Consider the following 22107-nt stretch of genomic DNA (forward strand, 5'->3'; position numbering starts at 1 on the left):
TCAAAGAGATTCAGTTATGGTGTGTGGCTCTGGCTCTCAAATTAGACCTAAGAAGTCATTTTCTCAAATGCGCTTCACCAACAATTCATGTTTTGACACTCATGCTTATTGCTTCAGAAACAGGAATTTCACGGCTAAGTAACAGTTGCCAGTAAGTGCTTAAAACTAAAACCAAAATGTTGTATCATTCTGAATACAGACATTTTACACCAAAGATATAAATTCTGGTCCCTTTTGGATAGCAAGTCACCTTGTATTACTGTCTCATTTCTTCTGGAAAGTAGGCTCGTTTAGAAGCAAATGGTGGGAAGAGTTGAAGAGAAAAAACAATGGGATGGTCAGTGCCTTAGTAATCTAGGGCTGCTGTCAAAGAAATATCACAAGTGGATGATTTAACAAAGAGAGGTTTATTCTCTCTGAGTTTAGTAGGCTGGAAGTCTGAGTTCAGTGCACCAGCTCCAGGGGAAGGCTTTCTCTCTGTCTGTTCTGGAAGGTCCTTGTATATCAAACTCCCCCTGATCTAGGAACTTCTCAGCGAAGGGACCCCAGGTCAAAAGAACGTGCTGTGTTCCCAATGCTCCTCTCTTGGTGGTATGAGGTCCCCTATCTCTCTGCTCACTTCTCTCTCCTTTTAACTCTTGTAAGATAAAAAGTGATGCAGGCCACAGCCCAGGGAAACTTCTCTTACATTAGGCCAGTGTTATTGTTACTGGTGCTTCTATGCCTTTAATTAAATAAGGTTCTTGCCTCTCACTGGTCAACAATGAATAAGTAAGGCACAGAGAATTTTCCACACGAGCAAAGCTTTATTAAAGAGGCTTGCAAGTGGAGACAAGGAGGGCCTAGGAAACACTTACCCCCGTCTCCCAGGACAAAGGACTTGCATGGGTTTTTAAAAATTCTTGAGTGGGGGTGGGGGGTTCATGTTTATTCAGAGGCATGGACAGGGTTTTCCGGCAAGTGGCCCGTTCTGGGCGGGGATACATTAACTAAGGTGCGTACCCAGTAGCTTTTTAAGATGGCTTTAAAACGGCTCCTGTCCCAGAGGCTTCTGGGATCCGCAGCAGGACTTATTATGTGGTGTCACACCTGTGCAGTCGCCTGTTCCCTGAGTTCAATTCCCCAGCTGTGGCTGCAGCCCCTCACTGCCCCTGGTGGAAGGTCACACAGCGGTCACAGGTGGATGTTCTTCGCATGTCCCTGGGGTTGGTTTTATCCAGCTGCTTCTGAAAGACAACTTAAAGAAGTTTCTAGGCTGTTTTATGATGCCCTGCCCCATTGTTCTGGGGAATGGCTTTGTTTCTGTGCCCTGGCCCATTTCCCATTACTTTGTTACATTAAATTGCTTATGTGAATTGCAGATTTGGGGGCCCCTCTGTTCCCTGTCTTACTGTGACCAGAGTAAGGATGTTGCATCCCACCCTAATCCTCTTTAACATAACCTAATCTTGCCTCATTAACCACAGGCAGAGATTAGGATTTACAATACTTAGGAAAATTACATCAGATCGCAAAATGGAGGACAACCACACAATATTAGGAATCATGGCCTCACCAAGTTGACACATATTTGAGGGGGCGGGGCACAGCTCAATCCATGACAGCAGGAAGAGGATCATTTTCTTTGTAGTAATACTGCTTCCTCGAACCATTAAAAAAAAAGATTGGTTTCAGGCTGCGTACATTCATCAAAAGCTAAAAGCAATCTTTATTTTACTTCTTTGACACATGGAAATGTATTTATATTAAGTGTAACTTTAGCATAAAGACAAATACACAATAAAATATTGATTAACAAAACAGCTGATGCACTTTACACTCTAACAAAATGCATATTTCCCTTTTAAAAATGAATGAATCATATATGTGCAGATTTTCAGACTTGTTATCCAAGTCTGCCAAATAGGATCAAGATGTTTGCATAATGCTCAGTTATTTAGCGATTACTCTAAGGATGTCTAAATGGGGAATGTATGGATCTTAAAGCATCCATAAAACTACGATTTCCCATTAAGTTTTTCCCATGAAACAGAAATAAGTATTTGAGAAGATACCCTCCTCTTTCCACTTTAAGTTGGATTGAACTTTGATACATTAAGGAGCAAAAATCTGGGTTTAATCTGCCTTTCAGCCTCTAGCGCTCAGAAGAGTAGTTCAGTAAATATAACTTCTCAAGTCTTATCACAATATTAATAAAAGGTGTCCATCTCTACTTTTCTAGTTATTTTACTTTGCCTTTCACTTAAACCTGAGTAGAGGCTGTTGATGGAGCTCCTGGGTGGTGCAAACAGTTAATGTGCTTGACTGCTAACCAAAAGGTTGGAGGTTCGAGTTCAACCAGATGCTCCACAGAAGACAGGTCTGGTGATTTACTTCTGAAAATTCAGCCACTGAAAACCCAGGAAGCACAGCTCTACTCTGACACATATGGGGTCACCATGAATTGGGATCAACTCAACAGCAACTAGTAGTGAACATGGTAAAAAAAAGAAAAAGAAAAACTCAAACCCATTGCTGAGATAAGGAAGAAAAAGGGACTGAGCCCTTAAGCGAGCAACCCTGCAACACCTGCATCTTGCAACTTGCTTACATTACCACCTGCTTGGCTAATGACTCAAAACCCACCATCTGGAATATGCGATAAGGAAAGAATAAACAATGTACTTCCTTATAAGAGGTTTTTCAGAAGGATCGACCTGATCTGGTTCCGGAACATGTGCAGACATCCACAAGGTGACTGATGGATGACCACCACCTGATGCAAGCATCCACAACAGGAATCGAACCAGCACCATGGGAGGGACAGCACAGCCGCGACATCCCATAATAAGTCCTGCCGCCCAGTCCCAGGAGCCTCTGCTACAGGTTCCATCTTGGATTCCAGATGCGCGCACAACCTAATTTAGTATGTATTGCCATTTTGAGAAGTAACAGTCCCTTGAAGGAAACCTACTAAATATTCATTACTCTATTACCCTCGCCAAAACCACCCAAGCCCCAGAAAAACCTTTGCTCAGGGGAACAGAGGTTAGCGTTTCCTGGTCCCTCTCTGTCCCTGCTCATGAGCCCCTGCTTTCTTTCCGTCGCTAATAAACCTTTGTTTGTGTGGAACCTCTGAGCCTCTTCTGGTCGGTCAGCAGAAGGCAAGAACCCAGGCAGGGCTTGGTCCAGAGCTGGGAAGCCTTGGCCTGCAACACTGCCACCAAATCAGTTCCCACTCATGGCAACCCCATATGTTACAGAGTAGAACAATTTCAGAGGGTTTATTTGGCTGTAATCTATAATTTTTACAGGAGCAGACTGCCAGGTCTTTCTTCCACGGCACTGCTGGGTGAGTGTGAACTGCCGACCTTTAGATTAGTAACGAAGCACAAACCATTTGCACCAGCCAGGGACCTTAGTGGTGATGGTAGAGGCTGTTTATACAATCACCAGTACCAGGAAATGTACGAACTGCCACAGCCCACTTAATCGGAAATACAAAGCATCACACAAGAACCACCTCGAAGACTGAAGACACTCTTAGAGAAAGCCGTAAGGTTTCACTGAGGAACTCCTCCTGCAAAAGCAAGAAAGAAATACCAATCCACTGTTTTTGGTCACGAATGTTCTTCTCAAATGCTACAGGAATGAAGCTCTGAGTCTTCCTGATGTGTGCCAGCTCTAAACACATCAGGAATCACTAAGCATTTGAGTGTTTCTGAAATCAATGGGAATAGTCACAAGATAAGAATCTTATTAAGGGAAACCCTGGTGGCGTACTCTTATTACAAAGAATCTGATTACAAAGATTAAAAAAAAAAACTACCTAGGGATCTGAATGTTAAGAAAAATTTAAAGGTCATATAATGGAAACCTCAAACTCAGAACAAACTAACAAATTACATAAAGTGAAGAGTCCAGGAATCTGTATCTTTAGAAATGCTTCTTCTCTCACCGGTTATTTTGATGATTTGATAAAAATGGAAACTACTGATCTAGTCCAACCTACCCAGATATTTGAATTTCTTCTATTTTGTCACACCAAACGTTCATGTGGCCTCTACTTAAACACCTTTGCTCCCCATGCCTACGTCCGAATTCTCACCAACAGCTTCAGAAAGACTCGCTATTATTTGCAGCATCCACATGGCCAATACTTAGGTATTCGTCTGCTTCTATACACCCAGTCATATACTCCCACTAGTAAAACCCTCCAAGAATCCTTGGAAGAAGTTTTATTTACGGCGCGTGACCATGTCCTATAGAGGTATTCGCACACCTTGAAAGATACATAAATGTTTGCTCCTTTTAGAGAAACTGAAGTGAAAGTATATGTGTGTCCTTCTCTGTAATTTTATAGCCGTTACTGTTGGTGACGTTTTAAATCTTAAAACTACAGCAGGTGAACACTGGACACCAGTTTTCCTTGGGGTAGTTTGCTAATGTGGAAACAATGTGCTTTGATCCAAACGTTAGCTTTCACTTAATGCATTCGAAGCCCTTTTTTTAAATTCCTGTTGCTATAATTCATTTCGTCCTCAGCCCCCTTCTATAATATTATGCTTCTAACTTCTTCCTTTCTTCAGCATCAATTTCCTAAATACATATTCCGACCAGCAACAAAGAGATTTTTTCTAGTATGGAAGTACATCACTCTCTTACTTCAATCTGTTCAATGGTCTTTCATTTGCATATAAGTTCACTTTACATGTCTTGCCCTGGGCTAAGTGCAAGGTCAAGGGAAACATGTCCCGACCATCTAATGGTTATAGTCTGTTGAAGTCTCTTGCTAAGAATGGAGTAAAAACCAATTTCTTAGCCTGTTGCATAAGCACCCAAGCACATGTGGCCTCCTCTGACAACGTATCTCCCACCACCTTTGGCCTCAGACTGTACACTGAAATGCTTCTGGCTTTCTCTACCTGTCGTGCAGTTTGATGTCTGTATGTGCTTCATTAACCTTCTCTGTGACTCCTTCAAAATACATCCTGAGCACCATCTACCGCCAATCTTTTTCCTGACCCTCATTCCCAATCCCCTGCACTTAACCCCCTTTTTCTGTGCTCTGAGAGCATCTCGTGTTTATCAGTTTAGTTATTGGTACCATTTGTTTGCGTGCCTCTCTTCCACATAAGCTGTTGTCATGAATGGAATTATGTCCCCCCAAAAATGTGTGTATTAACTTCGTTAGGCCATGATTCCCAATATTCTGTGTTTGTCCTCCATTTTGTGATTGTCATTTTATGTTAAAGAGGATTAGGGTGGGATTGTAACATGCTTACCAGGTAACATCCCTGATCCAGTGTAAAGGGAGTTTCCCTGGGGTGTGGCCTGCACCACCTGTTATCTCTCAAGAGATAAAAGCAAAGGGAGAGAAGGGGGAACTCATACCACCAAGAAGCAGTGCAGGGAGCAGAGCGTGTCCTTTGGACCTGAGGTTCCTGTACTGAGATGCTCCCAGACCAAGGAAAGACTGATGACGAGGACCTTTCTCCAGAGCCAACAGAGAGAAAGCCTTCTCCTGGAGCTGATGCTCTGAATTTGGACTTGTAACCTACTAGACAGTGAGGGAATACATTTCTCTTTGTTAAGGCCATCGACTTACGGTATTTCTGTTATAGCAGCACTAGGTGACTAAGACAGCTGCTAAATTCCTTAAGGGCGGGAACTACATTGTATCAGTTGAGGTACCTGGACCATAATATCCTGTCTAACACATAGTGGTCCCTCTAATGATTTGCTGAACGTTCATCCCTTGGGACTTGTTTACTCATTTGTCACGGAAGACATAAAAACCCGTCTTAAATTTGGGATCCACTGGAAAATAATTTGCTTATCGTTGTTGTTAGTTGCCATGGAGTTCATTCCAACTCACAGCAACCCCATGCGTGCAGAGTAGAACTATGCTCCATGGAGTTTTCGAGGCTGTGATGTTTCAGAAGCAGATTGCTGGGTCTGCCTGCTGAGGGGCCTCGGAGTGGGTTTAAACCCCCAATGTTTCTACTGGTGGTTGAGTGCTTAATCATTTGTGCCACCCAGGGGCTCCTTAACCTGTTTACTAAATCCAAATAAAAAGCAGGGGTCACACTGACTGGAATGTCTGTTTCTAAGAATCCTTTTTTTCTTTTAAACCATTTTTACAATTTAATATCTCTTATCAGGGCAGACATGATAACAGTGTTTTTACATAGCCTTTCTTTGTTCCAACCAAAACCCACTGCCATCAAGTCAATTCTGACTCATAGCAACCCTGAAGGACAGAGCAGAACTGCCCCACAGGGTTTCCAAGGTTGCAATCCTTACAGAAGCAGATGGCCACAGCTTTCTTTCGTGGAGCAGCTGGTGGGCTCAAACCACCAACTTTTCCATTAGCAGCCAAAGCTTTAACCGCTGTGCCACCAGGGCTCCTTCCTTGTTACTCAAGTCAAATATAACAGAAAGCTGTTTCTATGATGTGGTTTAAAGAACAATTAGAGATTTTCCTGCCCCTCCCCCATTTAATTTCCAGACCCTCCAATTATTCTCTCCTGTTATGCATGTATCGATGGGACTTTTTACACCATTTTTTCACATAATGACTGTTATAGGTTTGTGCCAGGCTTACACAGTCATGTTTCTAAACATTCATAGGAATAGCTATAGTGTGTGTCCTCTTGGCACACAGATATACTAAAGAGTTTGAAAAACAGAAATTAATATTGTATACATAAGAGCAACCAACTGATTTCTGTCAGCTATCTGTAGGCTAAAAATTTCTGAGGAGCATCAGTCTTCAAGATTCATTTATCTTACACATAATCTTTGATACTTTACTCTTTTCTGGCAAAGGCTTCAAAAGTTTATTCATTTTCTCTGAAAATGGCAACATAATGGGCCCAATTGCTCTAGCTGAAAAACAATTTAACTCTTTTTTGCCTTCACACCTCACAGGCAAGTCCTGTCTACCACTTCATCAAAATAAACCCCAAATTCAACCCGTCTTATCTCCTCCACCACCACCATCCTACACACCTTCACTACCGTCTGCCTAAGCCATTGCAGGGGTCTCTGGGTGGGGTAAACATTTGAGAGCTTGCCTACCAGCCTGGAGAGCTGTTCTTTAAAAAGTCACAGCCTTGAGGACTCTAAGGAGCAGTTCTGTTCTATATCCATGAGGTCACCATGAGTCAACCAACTCTATGGCAACCAACAGAGAACTATTACAGTATGTGCTTATCAGAGCTCTCTCTATTTTTTGGTACCTACATTCGAATTTTCAACAAATTAACAAGAATGAATATAAAATGCAACTCAGAGTATGCCATCTCATGCTCAGAATTCTCAATACTTTCCTGAGCAATTAAAGTCTAAACTCATTACAGGACCCAGCCCAACCTCACCTGGCCTCTCTAGCTCTTCTTCACCTCCAGCCCCTCTCCATCTCTCTCTCAGACACACTGGATTCTTGCTGGTCGTTGAACTGTTCAACCTTGTTTCCACACTAATGCTTTTTAGGGCCTGTTCTCTCATCTTGGGATACTCTTTCCCCCAGTTACTGAATGGCTAGCTCCCTCACCTCTCAAATGTAACCTCCTCCAAGAATCCAGGGACTAAATGGGAGATTGAAAAACTTAAGTGCTTTTAAAATCACGCTGTGCAGGCAGCTGCCAGTTTCACCTACAAGGTTGTCATGAGTAATGAAGGCAATGAAGTCAGTTAAGATAAGAACAAAAGTCAGACATATGATAACAAAACCCAGAAAGTTTAACACTAAAGTCCTTTATGCATCATGAAATTCCCATTGATTCTCAGAAGCACACAGATATGTAGATTACGAGCAATCAAATCAATCACATTGCTGAAGGTAAGATAAATTACACCGGGAACTGCACCTGGTTTCTATTATACTGACAAAATGGCCAATGTCCTAATGTTGCTATCCTTTAGTTCTCTGAAATAACACTTTCTATAGAAGAGTATTTTGTGTTTTCTTTCTTCTGTAATACAATTTTCAACATAGTTTTCTGCACAGGCACTGCAGCTGTGTTTTCATGGTGCTCTACTGAATGGGATTTTATGTAAATCAGAAATTGGTTGCATTTTAAAGGCTGCCAAATTTCACCCTATCCAGGAAGAACTCTGCTTGAACCCTCAGTACCAAAGACTAATACACTGATGGAAGTGTTCTGTTCTCTTTGAACATATCCTCAGTATTTCTTCTGCTACAGAAATTTGTCACAATATCGCCAATACCCTTTTGGAATAATATAACTGTCTGTCTACATCCCACTTATCCATCAAAGCTTAGATCAAAGGAAACTCCTTCTGAGGAGCATTACCTCATCCTCCCAGTCTCCCAAACAGGAGGCAGCATGTAGTGATGAGTAGGATGGGCTGAGGAGTTCCAACTCGACCACCTTCACAACGTAACCCCAAGGAAGCTCCTTAATCTCTCTAAACGTGGCCATTTTGCTTTTAAAACAGAGATGGCTGCCTGCCAAAATAAGGTCTTGACAAATGTGCACTGAGTAGTTCTTAGGAGAAAGAAGTGTCTTGAGCCCCGATGCTCTAATCAATTGAGGGAAGAACCTCTTTCCGTCCATTCCCCCATCCCTCCACTTCTCCCTACCTTTGGTCTTTCTTTCCTTCCTTCCTACTTTCTTTCCTTTTTCTCCCTTCCACTTATTCTTTGCTTCCTGTTTTACTTACCTAGGAAGAAGAGAGGTAAATGCTTGGATGACAGAAAAGAAATACTAAAAACAAAGTACAAGCATAATTTTGAAAGGAAATCTTTCGATTTTTTCAGAAAACAAGACTACTTGTATCTTAGTGCTTCAAATCATGATTTACTAACAACCGCCCTCATTCTCCCACCTCAATCAGACACGACTGAAGAAAGAACATGAGACGTAACTAAAGTACTGCATGTTCCAGGCATACCAAAATAATTAGTGTTTTACAAACACAACAACGTATTTTAAAACTCCGTGTTCTTGTTTCAGAAATAACTGCACTTCATTTTCGTCATCGGTTTGTGCTGCACAGTCTAGTGCTTAGAGCATAGGCTTTGAAGCTCGATTGCCTGGCCTTAAATCTGAGCTCTGCCGCTAATTTAACCTTTCTGTCCACCAGTTGCCTTAACTGTAAAACGTGGAGAATAGTAATTCCTGCTTCATAGCAGAGTTAATAACTGTAAAACACTTAGAAGAGTGTCTATCACATGCTTAAAAAAAAAAAAAACTTAAGAGCTTAAAAAAAAATGCTAAGTGCTGCATATATATTAAATGAAAATAGTTAAGTATCTCCCTTACTAGACTATGAATTCTTACAATATTTTTGCTTATATTTGTTTCTACAGCACCTAACAACAATGCCTGAATATTAATTTATCGATTGATGATTCTGCTACTATACTCTCTGTCATAGTTATCTAGTGCTGCTATAACAGAAATACCACAAGTAAATGGCTTCAACAAACAGAAATTTATTCTCTCACAGTTTAGGAGGCTAGAAGTCCAAATTCAGCGTGCCAGCTCCACGGGAAGGCTTCTTCTCTATGTCAGCTCTGGGGTAAGGATCTTGTCATCAATCTTCTCCTGGTCTAGGAGCTTCTCAATGAAGGGAGCCCAGGTCGAAAGAACACATGCTCCTGGATCTGCTTTCTTGGTGGTATGAGGTCCCCCTCTCTCTCTGTTTGTTTCTCTCTTTTATTCTTGGTGGTATGAGGTCCCCCTGTCTCTCTGCTTGCTTCTCTCTTTTATATCTCAAAAGAGATTGACTTAAAACACAACTTAGTCTTGTATTTTGAGTCTTGCCTCATTAGTATAACTGCTTTCAATTCTGCCTCATTAACATCATAGAAATAGGATTTACAACACAGAGGAAAATCCCATCTGATGACAAAATGGTAGACAATCACACAATACTGGGAATCGTTGAGAGTTATTTAGGGGGGACACAATTCAATCCATGACCGTCTCCACATAAAAATGCTCTAGGAAGAAGAAAAAGGTGCCACAATGCCCAGTGTGTGTCAAAATTTCCTCTTTTAAGGAGGCATATACAGGTCATGGCGTAGCTGAACTTGTATCTCTCCCACCCATCCTTATGTCAGCTATCCAGCATCTCCAGGGTACAGGGTTTTGGTTCTGTACCTTTCTTACATTCCAATTCTCACTCCAGTTTTCCATGGCTAAACACAATGGTTTCCTCCTTTGTAAACTGTGAAACAGCATGGTAGATCAGCAAGGCATTGTCTGGTATGACTGTGAGGCTTCCTGGGCCTTGCCTGACAGCTCAGAATAACATTCATTCCTCCAAGGTAGTTTTGCCAGACACCAGGCTGATCCTTGGACTGGCAAATTTTGGTCCTCTTTCTCAGAAGAGGTTAGTAGAGGGCTTTGTACGGAACATCAGATTGTTCCAGATTATTTCAGTATTTGGGACACATGTTGATTTCATTTGCTAAATTTACTTGTTGCCTTTTGAAGGCGGTATTACCTTTTAAAACTTGGTATTTCTTTTCCAGTGAAGCAAAGTGAGAGTAAAATGGAGAGGGAAGAGTATAAATTCAGTTTTATCACACGATAACCGGATGTGATATAATAACTCTGCACACTGATATAAAACACTGGAAGTAGCAATACGCCAGAGGTTGTGGAGAAAGATGTGGCCCTTTCTGGTGCTGCAGGGTCTTTCTAATAGGTAACCCTCCTGGCCATGAATGCCAGCTCAGCAATCACGGACTGAGATGACTGTCATGACTGTTAGATAGAGTCTTTAGGTAAAGAAACCCAGTGCCCACAGTCTACGAGGATGAGGAATGTGGCTGCAGACAACAGAAGCTAAAATCTCAAAGGCTGCAGGGATGAAGCTGGTAACATGATCAATAAAATAAATCTATGTGTGGTAGGCAGAATAGCGGCCACCAAAGATGCCCATGTCCTAATCCCCAAACCTGTGAATATGCTACGTTGCATAGAAAATGGGACTGTGAGCATGTGGTTAAAGGCATGGGCTATGAGATGCAGAGACTCCCTGGATTACCCAAGTGAAGCTAAGGTTATCACATGAGTCCTCAGAAGTGGAAAATATTTCTCAGCTGTGGTCAAATACAGAAAGATGTGACAACAGAAGGGTCAGAGAGATAAAATGTTTGATTCTGAAGATGCAGGAAGAGGGCCATGAGCCAACGTAAGGGGGGCAGTCTTTAGAAATTAGAAAAGGCAAGGAAAGATTTCTCTCATAAAGCCTCCAAAAATTAACAAAGCTTCTGCCAACTCCTTGATTTTAGCCCAATGAGACCCATGAAAGTCCTCTGACATACAGAACTGTAAGATAATTAGTTTGCATTGTTGAAGCCACTAACTTTGGGTAGTTTGTTATGGCATCAATAGAAAACTAATACACTGTGAAAAAGAGAGGGAAAATGTGTTATCTAAAAGAAGTGGTTGCTTTGGCTGATTTGTACTAAAGCAAAATGGAGGCCTAATCTAATCATAAATTTAGATTTTTTTTAAGAGAATCTATAAATATAAATTTTATATGAAACACTATAATTTTTAAATGTTGGGGAAATGCTTTAAGAATAAATAAACATGATATACATCAAACAAAACACATGTTCAGGTAGATCCTGTCTACAGGCGATAGGTTATCAACATCAGGAAATGTCTTCCTCCCAGTCTTCTGTTAATTCTCACAGTCTTCTCCGATGAATTCTAACTTTTATATCACTCCTTGATTTGTATCATCTCAAAAGGTAAATAGTTGTATTTAAGTTCACGCAGAAACTCTGAGATACTTTTCTCTGTAAACTGGCGTAACTGTTACAGTAAATGTAAGCTCTCAGAGACAAAGCTTGAATGCCTTTGAAATTGGAAATAGTCTGGCCAACTTTATAAGAATATTTAGGAATCGTGCTTTATCACCAGGGTGTGAGATGGTGTAAGGACTTAGTAGAAGGAAGGCAGAGCCTCAGGGATCTAGTATAAACTGAAGGATTCCCCAAAACCAAACCAAACCCGTTGCCGTCAAGTTGATTCCGACTCATAGCAATCCTATAAAACCCCAAAGCACCCTCTGATGCCTTGTCTAGTATAGAAAAAGTCTCATATATTTTAAAGAATGTATCTATTAAATGTTTACCTAATATTTTAGTGTATGTTTATCAAAATTGACTTTTAAATGTGTAACATTGTGAGTAGTTGTCATATTCAGTCAAGGTCATATTGCTTGCACTTCCTGTAAATTACGTAAACGTTGCCTCATGTGAGTATATATTCCCTCCTCAAATATATCATAATCTCACTAAGAACAGGAATTATGTCTCCTATTTTTTTGGTTTCTCTCAAAACAACTAGTGTAGTATTCTACACATAGTCAACGTTAATATACTTGCTGCCCAAACACAGACACACACACTCACATTTCTTTAAATGACCCTTCAAATCTGTTCAAATATTTTCTTGACTTTTTGGTGTCAGCAGTCCATGAATTTATTCCACTGTTGAAATGAAGGGGCTAAATTAAATTCTCTGAAGGAGCTAGTATTTACTTTAAATCTTGCACTGTTCTCTAAATCATAAATGCTGTCATAATTCTAAATCAGCTGGGATATTACAGTTTATTTATAACTGAATCCTCTTCTTGAAGCTCAAAATTTTTATCTTCCCCACTCCTCAGCTGCCCTCCCCTCATTTCTGTATTTTTTTTTCCCTTTGCCAATTGCGCAAGTCTCTTCCCTGTCATATAAGCTAGACGTATCAGTGGTATCTGCTACTTTTGCCTTTGTCTCTTCTCCCATAGTTGGTCAGTAGCAATATCTTCTCCATTCTCCTTCAGTTATGTCTCTTGCAACAGTTCTTTTGTTATCCCCTCCTTCTAGGATTGCCTCATTTCTTGTGGAACATTGCAGCAATCTCCAGCAGCAATGATTCAGATCGCATAAAAGTCTTCAAGGCTGTTTTCTTCTCTTCATCCATGATATACAAATTTTTGTTTATTGTTTTTAGCAAAACTTCACCAGTTTTTAACAAATATATCTTCAGTAAACTAAGAAATAAAATGGGCAAAATGTGAGAAGTGTCTGTTCCCTTCTCCGCCCTCCCCCAGCAGTAACACAAAAAACAAGGGTGCGCACGTGTGTTCAAGAACCCATGGATGAAGTCCAAGCTCTTCACCACACCACCCCATAATCTCAAGAGCTAAGGTCAGTCTATTCATCTGTCGTCATAGCTTCCAAACCTGTAGAACAATTCCTGAACTAGTAGCAATAATACTACATAGTTCCCCACCTACACAAAAGTGGGACATGCCTCCATGCCTTGTCTCATGCTGTTTCTACTCTCTGGAATATCCACATAAAATTCTTCAATTAGCACTACAGAAACACCTAGAGAAACACCTTTTTTCTTGACAACTTTTCCTTCTTCACAATATCACCTCAACAGCCTCTGCATAGACCTACCACAACACTCAACACACTCTGCTGTAACTAAGTGCTCTATGTGAGTTCTCTTGCACCTAGACCCCAGACAACTTTAGGGTAAGAACCTGTTATTGCTCTCATTTGGATCCCAAACACTTAGCAAGTGTTTGTTAGTACATAATAGGCATTTTAAAAATGTGAAGAAACAAGCACACAAAGGAATGTTTTTACTAAGAAAGTAGATTAGATATATACACAGATCATATACTCAAAATTACCACAATAAAATCCCCTGGGATTCTTTAATAGCATGTTTTTCAAATTCTTCCACTACAACTACTCATATTTTATTGGCCATGCCTGTTCAATGAAGGGTATAACACGAAACAAAATATGACATAGATGATTAAACTCAGACACAAAATACTGAAAGGCTCACACTTGGTCATCTGTAGAGTTCGTGCCATTCCACATCTATTTCATGGGAAAGTTCTGAGTGCAATTACGTTATAAAAACACATAATATGGAGAGTCTGTCTACCTTGGGGTTTCAGCATATATGAGACACAAAATCGTCACCATGTAATAAGCACTTCTACCTAGTAACTAGATTTACTTGTATTTTGGGGAATGGTTCCAACTCAGCACCATAACTGCCCGGAATTTTATTTATCTCGTTTATTGCCACTTCTTCTACAGATTCCTTTTTCCTGTTTCAATGAGCAAAGGATTAGTTGCTGTTAAAATGAAAGTCAAATGCATCTTTCCTGAGGTTTTCATTAAACTCACAACATATGGTGCAAAATGTCTACAATTTTAAATTATATAAAACCAATTTCCTTAGAGGCAGATTTCAATTTGAAAAGAAGAGAGCTCACCCCATTTTATTTACATGCAGGAAATAGAATTTTATATCAGGTGCCCCCAATAATCACCCGCCAATACAAATGTGAGAAAACATTAAAGTTTCCCAGCATGTAAGAATAATTAATTTTGAATCACAGAGCCACTCCCAAATCAGATACAAATCAAGTTATAAAAGCTATTTCTTAGCCTAGCTCTACTCTTAAATGAAAAAGAAGAAATTTCACATGTGTGACAGATTTGGGGGAGCTTATACTTTTTCAGGTTGCTTTTATTGTTGTTGTTCGTTGCCGTGGAGTTATTTCCGATTCATGGCGACGGCACGTGGCTGAGTAGAACTGTTCCATAGGATTTTCAAGGCTGTATATACGTATGCATGTGTGTGTGCATACATATATATACACGCACACACACCACATTATATATATGTATATACTATTTTTATATATGTACCATATTATACTATATATACCATATTCATTGCCTTCAAGTAGATTCCAACTCATAGAAATGCTATAGGACAGAGTAGAATGGCCCCATAGGGTTTCCATGGAGTGGCTGGTGGATTCGAACTGCTGATTTTTTGGTTAGCATCCAAACGCTTAACCACTGTGCCACCAGGGCCCATATATATATCACCAGGCCCGTCTTCTGAGGTACCACTAGGTGGGTTCAAACCACCAAACTTTTGACTGGTAGTCAAGTACTTAATCATTTGTGTCATCCACAGGCTCCATTAAGGATTAATTGATAAATTGTATGTAGGCAAAATAATAAAATTCCCAAAGCTCATTGTGTATGCATTGTCCAGACTACAGTAGGAAGAACATAGATTTAAAGTCAAAACACTCTTTATTCGATCCCCAACTGCACCACTTGTAAGTGTGGGAGCTTGGGGAAGTCAGGTAATCCTTCTACCCTCTAGTACTCTTATGGAGAAAATGGCATAGCAATGTAAATTTTGTCAGATTGTTGAGAGATTTAAGTAGAACTGTAAAGACAGTGCCTAACACAGTATTTGGCACATAGTAGGTATTCAAGAAATGTTAACCACCGTCATTACATCCCAACCCAATTATCACTTACGACTGCTATTATGCCCCCTTTCTCACTTCTCCTCATCCCTCAACCATCCCTCCCACAAGGATGTTAGCAATGCTTGAGCCAATAAAAGTCCACATCTGCGAAATGTGTAATAGCTAAGCCATCTTCTATAAATCTATACATTTCAGAAATAGCAAATTTACAACTATTTGAGGCAAACGAATGAAACAAATGGTAATAAAAGTATAAACGGCTGACCCTCAAATTCCGTGGTAGAAACGTTGCTGGGGGCGGCAACAGGGACAGGGAGAGCCCACAGCCCCCTTAAAAGGGATAGGCGTAATGGCTCCCCAGTTCAAGCCAATCGTCATTCGTGACAGGGTCTGGTGGTGTCAGATTTTCCCACTTTTACAGATTAAAAAAAATAGAGATTTTTATATGACATTTTTCCATTTTATTGAAAAGTTGATCACAGGCTAAAGCATACAATCCTGTTCAGGCTAATGAAGAGATGTACTATGGCCTTGGGTTACCAGCAGGCAACCTCGGCTTTTAGGAGCTTAGAAACAATTAGTGAGATGTGATTAGCACCCCTACAAGAAGACTTATTTTCTTTCGTGTTCTCCTTTGTTCTTTTTCTCAAACCGGACACAAAATGCATGATTCATGCAGGCTGATTACTTGTCAAAATTCAGACTTCCACTTTAGTTTCAATTCAAATTCAGAATCCACGGGAGCAGCATTTTTGTGGTGGTGCATTGGTTAACGTATTGGGCTGCCAACCAAAGGTTGGCGGTTTGAACCCACCAGCTGCTTAGTGGGAGAAAGATGTGGCAGTCTGCTTCTGTAAAGATTTACAGCCTTGGAAACTCTATGGGGCAATTCCACTCTGTCCTGTAGCGTCTCTCACTATGAGTCGGAATCAACTCAACAGCACACAACAACAATCCTAACTTGCTGCTGTTCGTGTTTATGAGATTCTTTTATTCACTGATGGACCCATTCATTTATTTTTTCTTCTATCAAAAACATATTGAACAGCTACTGTGTATTCCCACTGTTTTGGCATGGAGGATGATGCAGCAGTGAACTCAACAACCCGCATTAGTTTACATATTGTTGAGATGACGGGACACGAGGAAACCAATGGCTTTCTTCCCATGGGTGTTCTACAGTACTTCTCACTTTAGGTTCCTGCACTGGGGTCATCTCTTTATCCTGCAGGAACATGTTTCAAAGCAATTGCATACATTCCTCTAGCTTTTAGCAGGAAAAATAATAAAACGTTCCTAATTGAATGTTCTTGTTTTATTTTCTTTTGTTTTTGTCTCTCTCATATTGTAGAAGATATTGACCTTCTGGCTACTTTATGAATTTATGAATATCAAACATCCCTCTGATTTTAGCAGTATGAAATACTGTGGTTTAACATTTTCTGTATATTTGTATTTTTCTTGATTCAGTCAGGATAACTTGCAGTGCCACTTACGGAATCTTTTACATCAAATTATAAATTGATATTTTCTCTGAACCCAAAGCATATGCTATCCAATATGCATTAAGCTCCTACTACAACATCCTAGTTGGTGTACTAGTTGCCCAGTGCATAAGACTGCATTAGTGTTCACTATCATCTGAAAGAGGATTAGACATTCGTAGAAGAGAACACATCCTCGCCTCTTGCCATCAAGCTGGTGGATTAGCAACTATATGTATGCAGTTTGTTGTTAGCCACCACTGAGTGGGGCCGATGGGGACCCAACGCATAAAGGAAGGAAATGCTGCCTGGTCTTGTGCCCATCCCCATGATCAGTTGTGGATTGAACCACTGTGATCCATCCGCAGAGTTCGCACTGGCTGGTTTTCAGAAGTAGATGGCAGGTCTTTCTTCCTAGTCTGTCTTAGTCTAGAAGTTTTGACGGAACCTGTTCAACATCATAACAACATGAAAGTGTCCACCGACAGTGTGGTGGTGGTGGCTGCACAGAAGATGTATTGACCAGTAACCAAACCCAGGTCTCCTGCATGGAAGGTGAGAACTAGAAGTTACCACAGAACCACCAACGTCTCGCCCCCACCCCTACCCCACCCTGCTTGCAGTTTAAGAACACTTTTCAACTACTTAATTATGGAAATGGAGTCCCAGTGGCTCAGTGGTTAAGAGCTTGGCTGCTAACCAAAATGCTGGCAGTTCCAATCCACCAGCTGCTCCTTGGAAATCCTATGGGGCAGTTCTACTCTGTCCTATAGGGTCGCTATGAGTCAGAATCAACTGAAGGGCCACAGGTTTGGGGTTTTAATTGTGGAAATACTCAGCTTCTACTTCAGAACTGACCTTGATAGTAACTAATGCTAATTAAGGGCAATCTTTTAAATTATTTCTATCAGATGAAAGTCTGCTAAAACATCATAAAACTGGGCAATTAGGTAAATATATTGTTCTAATGGTGCCACATTCTATCTTCCCAGTAGAACTGTCAGCCTCTGCTTCTGCTTTCTTGACAACCATCTGCAGCACCTGATACAGCCTGGAACAGGTGCTAAATACACATGTACTGACCGTCACAGCAAGAACAGATTATTGAAAAAAATCATATGAAAAATGCAAGTTTAAATTGTGGCAAAGTCTGCATACTATTAATTCTAGAAATGCCCAAAATAAGTCAGTAAATGACCAGTCACATTCCTTAGAGGGCTATGTTTCAAGTTTTTTAAGATTCTGTATTGATTATAACATGCAACATTACATTTTGTTCAAATTATCACCATTGATGGATTTATACCTCATAGGCCTCTTTTTAAGATCAGAAAGAGTTTATGTCACATACCATGAATATATGCGGCGTTATTATACGAGTCAGCATGGTGTTGCCCAATGAGCCCCTTATTGGGTTCACTTTTATTTAATTCTTCATCTACTATGCACATTAACTATGTGCCAAGCAATATGTTAGACTTTGTGACTCCTGTCCCATTCACCCCCACCCCAGGCAGAACCAATCTAGCCCTTTTCTGTAGTCCTACAGTTAATTGGAAACCCTGGTGGTGTAGTGGTTAAGATCTACAGCTGCTAACCAAAAAGGTCAGCAGTTCAAATTCACCAGGTGCTCCTTGGAAACTCTATGGGGTAGTTCTATTCTGCCCTGTGGGGTCGCTATGACTCTCAGAAATCCTGGTGGCATAGTGGTTAAGAGCTGCTGTTAACTCAAAGGTCAGCAGTTTGAATCCATCAGGTGTTCCTTGGAAACTCTATGGGGCAGCTCTATCCTGTCCTATAAGGTCACTAGGAGTCAGAATTAACTCAACGACAGCGGGTTTGTTTTTTTGGTATAGCTAATTATTCATACCACTTTTATACAGCATTCATATAGTATGCACCATTGGATTTTGAAATCACTAAGAGTAAGGCCTATGTTTCAGTAACCTTTGCAGTCCTGGTACTTAATAGAGAGTGAGGCACATCATGAATGAACGAAGGGTTAGAACAATGAACAGGGCTGAGCACTTTCTCTCCCAAAGCTTACAATTCTTAGGCGCAAGCAGAAATCACCCTAATATGTGTTCTAGTGGGCTAAAGGTTACAATTAGTAACTAACATTTGTAAGGAGCCCTGGTGGTGTACTGGTTAAGAGTTTGGCTGCTGACCAAAAGGCTGGCAGTTCAAATCTACCAGCTGCTCCTTGGAAACTCTATAAAAAAAAAAATTAGGGCAGTTCTATTCTGTCCTATAGGGTCACTATGAGTTGGAACTGACTTGATAGCACCTAATAACAACAACATTTGTAAAGTTTTTACTATATGCCCCTATGCATTTATCGCTTACCAAAAAAAAAAAAAAACTAGAAACTAGGTCCTATTATGACTCACATTTTATAAATGAGAATACTGAGAAAAAAGAGATTTAGCCCTTTGCCTAAGGTCACACATCTACTACATGGTAGAAGTGAGATTCCAAGGCACAATATCTGGCTCCTTAAATTATGTTTTTAGCCACTCTGCTATGTACCCTCTCATGAGTTTATAAACTCAGGCTCTAGATCATGGTCCTGCCACTTACTAGCTGGGTAACCACTTATTTTTTTGGAATCTTACTTTCCTCACTTGAAACGTTATTTAATGTTGCCGTGAGCATAGGATGAGAAAATAACTATAAACCTCTTGGCACAGAGTTTGGCATATTATAAGTACTCTATGCATTGGTTATCATCATTATTAGTATTTTGATTACACAGGTATGAAGAAGCTTCAGTTCAGGTGATAATGACCTTTGTGGTCTATCTACCAGTCCAAAACAAAGCCTCTAAACAGAGCCAGTGAACGTACAGACGCACCACGTTAACGTGCTTCATTTTCTCCTCATCAAATAATCTCTCAAAGAGAAATACTCCCTGGCTTTTCAGTAACTGTGAATATAGTAGCAATATTTCACTTAACTCTTAGTAGCTTGGCTTAATACAATTATGATAATTTTGTTTTTGCTTTGCTTGTTATAAAAACTGAAGTGCTATCTTTCTGCCTTTTAAAGTTCTATTTTATTTGGTTAGTTATAAGACAAGATACTTTCATTTTAATTATAATTGCTTTATGGATTAATTATCACAATGATTATATGAATATTTAATACAGCTTTATGGTGTTTACAGACAGTATCTTGAAAATTAGCTCCTATGTATCAATAGGCCAACATGAATAATTTATATTCATAAATGCAGTTTGACTTTCATTAGCAACAACTACTGGAAAATATGTGTGCATGTTACCGAACATGTGAGCACTGGGAGTTATTTAAAGTGATTATTTATACAAAACACACAAACAGCTTAAATATGTGAAAATCACTTAGATAAAATCTCTCTTTTTTGTGAAGGTGATATTTTGGTGTTTTAGCTATTTTTTTAAAGAAATTTTTGGTCCTATTTCTCATATACCAGTATGCTTCTAATATCTTACTTCATATACACCATAATTCTGTATATTCATCAGACTCAAACTGCAATATGATTAAATATCCCTGTGCATTGGGATTTGAATGATTTAATTTTAGTGTTTATTTTTCATTAATGTTTTAACTTGCACCCTATGATAATTTTCTAGATAGAAAATTTAGTTGTTCGTAATTAACCTAAGTTGTATTTCTCTTGCAGCTATAATAATGAAGAAACTCCAACTTCTTTATTCCATAGCCCTGGACATCCAAAGAACTGGATAATGCTTAGAAGGTGGGAATGCACGTCCGCTTTAAAAGTACTTAGGATTATTGCTGCACTGCACCCAGATCGGAGCCCTGGTGGCACAGTGGTTAAGAACTCGGCTGCTAACCAAAAGGTCAACAGTTAGAATCCAGCAGCTACTCCTTGGAAACTCTATGGGGCAGTTCTACTCTGTTCTATAGGGTCACTGTGAGTTGGAATCGACTCAACAGCAAAGGGTTTGCATTTGGTTTGGTACCCAGATCACCGGGTTGGGTTCATAACATCACTTCTGTGACTTAAGAGTGAGTTTGTACTGCAGTTGAGGGGGCCTTTATTGACTGATGAACTGGCCCTTTAGCATCTATACCAGATCTTTGCTTGGGTGTCTTGGACCCTACACGTTCCTATAGGACAGAGTAGAACTGCCCCGTGCGGTTTCCAAGGAGTGGCTGGTGCGTTCAAATTGCTGACCTTTTAGTTAACAGCTAAGCTTTTAACCACTGAGCCACCAGGGCTCTGTCTTGGAGACTACTGTGTCCTATAACAGCAAAGATGTGCTCCATATGCCCTCCTTTGATCTACATTGCTTATTAATATCTTATTTTACTTAACATGCATTCATTCACCACCTAAGTTCCACCAAGGTAGAGCTCAGTGTTATTGGCTACTATATATCCAGTGTTTAGCACAATGCTTAGAATAGTAGGAGCTTAATTATCAAGCAATGATTCAGTTCAGCCAGCATTGAGCACTTACTCTTGGTAACGTACTCCATTCCCATTCCACCCTCCTCAGAAAACCCCTCACCTCTAACTACACACACCATACAGGTGTCAAGGACAGAAAGATGCCAGGGAACAGGTTTCAAGGGGGTTGGTAAAGGAGTTAAAAACTAAAATATGACCACTTATGGTCAATCTGTGGAGAGTCACAGCAGATTCACACTGTGCTTTTGAACATAATGTCTTTGAGTTTCAGTTCATCCCAGCCACCTGAAGCTTGCTCCCCCTTGGAAAGGGCTCTCCTCCTAGAAATAATGATAACTAAATCAACAACAATAACAACATTCATTAAGCACTTACTAAGGGTTCCTGGTGGTGCAGTGGTTAAGAATTTGCCTGCTAACAAAAAGGTGTACAGTTTAAATCCACCAGTCACTCCTTGGAAACCCTATGGGATAGTTCTACTCTATCCTACAGGGTTGCTATGAGTCGGAATCAAATAGACAGCAATGGGTTTGGGTTTTTTTTTTTTTTTTTTTAAGAGTTCCACATATATTATCTCATTCAAATCTCAAAACAAATGCGATGTATGTATGCACTATTTAATCTCCATATTGAGATTTCAGACCAAAGTTTGAGAGTAAGAAACTGTGACTTTATATATATTCACATATTTCTCTGGAGAAAATCTGCTGAGTTGTTTGGGGATTAAATTATATAATATACAGAAAGTGCCTGATCCATACTGTGTGTGTAATAAATTCTAATATTTTTTAGGTAAAGTTAGAGATTAATCTTTAAACAGTTAAAATACAAATTTTCATTCTACTTCATATTGTCACAGTCGCCCCACATAGCTCCATTTAACTATTCCAAAGAGGAATAGTGGAAGAAA

The 22107-nt window shown here is 40.0% G+C and overlaps 1 long non-coding RNA gene across 1 annotated transcript; it reads right to left on the reverse strand.

Moving 5' to 3' along the window:
* Positions 1-695: 695 nt before the first annotated feature.
* Positions 696-3651, reverse strand: LOC126086443 (uncharacterized). Its single transcript, XR_007519513.1, has 3 exons — positions 3503-3651; positions 1556-1642; positions 696-1226 (listed from the first exon to the last, which is right to left on the reverse strand). It is a non-coding gene; the product is annotated as an uncharacterized LOC126086443 (long non-coding RNA).
* Between the last annotated feature and the right edge of the window lie 18456 nt (positions 3652-22107).

The sequence above is a fragment of the Elephas maximus genome, chromosome 12, assembly GCF_024166365.1.
Source record: "Elephas maximus indicus isolate mEleMax1 chromosome 12, mEleMax1 primary haplotype, whole genome shotgun sequence".
Taxonomy (NCBI): Eukaryota; Metazoa; Chordata; class Mammalia; order Proboscidea; family Elephantidae; genus Elephas; species Elephas maximus.